Raw genomic sequence first — 3,100 nt, forward strand, 5'->3', positions numbered from 1 at the left:
TGCGGAACGTAATTGTAGACCAAACTAGAATTATTCCTGATAGAGGGTGAGACCTCATCGTCGCACACTTGCACTCCGAATGAAAAGGATGTATCTAATGTAGTGATCATCTACTCCACAAGCTCAAGTCACACGCCTATCAACTATGCACCTCCAAACATTGTGACCAAAGGTCAAGTTCAAGAGATGACTGGTCAAGCAATGGACACGTTTGTTGAACGCCAAAGGCAAGAGAATGAGAAACTCAGACTCTATGCAAAACACTATCAACACTCGGCTCACCAATCTTGGTGCTGCATTGATTTAGAACTTGCAACAAACTCAATGTATGATAACAAAGATATAAATTCTTGATTGATTAATGGTTTACCTTAAGTGAAATAGGACTTACCTGGTATAAGCACCTATGGTAACATATCTATATCTCTATGCTTTTACTAGTAATCATCCAAAGGTAACTGAAACTTCCTTTTATTAACACTTTTGAAGTTATGGACTTTTGTGTACTCCTTTTCAAATAAAACACACATTATGGAGTTTCTTGCTTTGGATTTTAGCAAGTATCTTTGCTTATGTTTCTCAACCTATCCGCTTTTTGGAAACTCATTGAGATTGTCACCATATGGAATATGGTCTCAATTTTCTACCATGTCGAGCATGCCAATATGATAGGACTCAAAGAATGCAATCATCCTTTGTTTCCAGTAGTCATATATTACTCCTTTGAATAGTGGTGGTCTGTTAACTACTTGTCCTTCGTTTTCCATCATTCTCAGGATCTTTCTTCCTATGCTCTATCCTGAGCTCAACCCAAGAGGCCGAGCTCTCTAGAAACAGGAAAGAATCCTCTAAAATGTGGTAAAAATAGTTTATCAAGAACAAGTACTTTTGTGGGCTAAAATTGAGAGATTAGTGGATTGGTTCTCTTGCAAGGACAGTTTGACCTATAGTTAAATTTTTGTAGATTTTTAATTGAGACATGAGTTACTATTTTGAAAAATAGACACAATAAACTTTAAAATGATATTCTGCATGTATGAAAATAAAATGTTTTTGTCACTCAAAAAATTATGTTTTTCAGACCTTGAAAACAAAACAATAAAACCGTAAGTTTTTCAAGCTACCTTAAAGAAATTAATTGAATGGTTTCCATAACTTTTGAAAATGGACTTTGGTTATTTGCTAAATCAAATTAGTGAGTTTAAATCTGATATTCAAAGATTAATAAGAAAGATTCTATGTGTTTATAATTATTAGATATTTTATTTATGAAAATAAATGGAAACCTTTTCCTACTTAAGTAGAAGTTCACTTTCTTTGACTTTTTTGCAATTTCCTTGATTTCAAGCTATAATTCATTCATTTTGAAAATACTAACTAATGTAATATAATTAAGGTTAATTATTTGTTAATTAAGTGGTGGTTTGATTTGTTATTGGAAAATTTGTTTGATGAGAACTTTGTGTTGAGGGGTTGCTCTAGGAGAACCTTTGCTTATCCTCAATTTGGGATTGCTTTGGATAGGATCGTGTTCTAGTTGTTGATAGAGCAAGGATAAGTGTTGCACCTTGTTGACTTAATAAGAGTTATCTGTGTTGTGACTCTTGATGTTGTTGATGGTGATGTGTTGATGTATACATGCATGAGTTGGAGGCTTCGGTTGTGTTGTTGCAATTTGAGTTGTGCTTTGACAGTTTAGTTCTGTTGGTGAGTATACATGTAAGTCTGGGGTTGCTTGGTGGGACCTAACTAGTGTGTGAGAGGTTGGTGGAGGATGGAATTTCTTGGGGATGGATGAATGGGTGACTCCACACCTTAAGCAAGATTGTTGTAGATCTTGTGTCGCGATAAACCACTACCCACGTACTTCTATCCCGACAGGACCACTATGTCGCTCCACAAATCATTCCTATGGGATCCCCTAAATAGTTTTTGGCACGTACCAGTGTTGTTGCCCAGTTGGGGCGTTGTTGATTTTACTATGATTAAAGGATTATTATCTAGCCTAATCACTCAACTATGTGAATCTCTATGGAGTAGTCATTGCATTGCGAGCAAGAGAGGTCTTGATGTTGCTTTGTGGAAGTCGTTGTTGTGTCGCATGAATTGCCTGACGTCACATGACATTTTATAATTTGTGTGATGTATATGTTGGATTTATCTCATATTTGGTTAATGATAAATGTGCATGAATGATTGATATATCCTCTGCCATATTTTTATCTAATATGTTAGATGTCATATGATTAGCTACATTCCCATAATATATGTGTATATATGCCTTGTTTTTGGTAGTTTATCCTTGCATTGTTACACATGTGGTTTTGTGCCTATGATGATCTCAGATGACAAATTTGTGGGAGCAGATGGATGAGATTCAAGTCCCACCCTTCGTTATTCTTCAATTATACTCAATTTGCACGTTCTTCAATGGTCAAACGTATCAAGATGTTTCCACGAGAGATGGTCAACAGACGAGAGGCATACTTGTCACATATGTATCTCAAAAGGATGCATTGTCTTCACATGAAGGACTTTGAATCTATGAGTATAGACTTCCCTCGAGTCTTTGGTCTAGCATCTCCTGGCATGTCAACAAATGGTAGTACAAGGGAACCTACTCATGAAGATGTTACAATAGTGATTCCAATGATACCACGTCTCTTTTGTCTCTAGAGTTTAATGGTAGAGGGAGATCCCTTTAAAAGTCTCTTGATGTTTATGTTTTGGGATTAGTATACGACCAACATAGGGAGTGCGTGATGTATCCCCTTCCCCATTTTTGGATGTATTTACAATAGGTAGTGGGTACACTGTTGATGTTCGCACATATTTCACCTAACTTTTCTTTTGAGATATTTCTATGATCTTATCCTATATCTATATCTAGTGTATGACTTGTTGAGATTATTTGTATATTAATGTATCTCTTTAATTTACAATTATATCATGAAAAATTAACTCGCATTTTCATAAATAAATTAAATAAGAGTTTCCTTTGAGTTAAAATATAGTAGAAAACATTAGTATCACAGTTTGGGTGTTACAGTCTCTTATAAAATGATGTTTAATTCCATATGTTTTGCCCTTGAATGCAATG

Source organism: Glycine max, chromosome 12, assembly GCF_000004515.6.
Source record: "Glycine max cultivar Williams 82 chromosome 12, Glycine_max_v4.0, whole genome shotgun sequence".
Classification (NCBI taxonomy): Eukaryota; Viridiplantae; Streptophyta; class Magnoliopsida; order Fabales; family Fabaceae; genus Glycine; species Glycine max.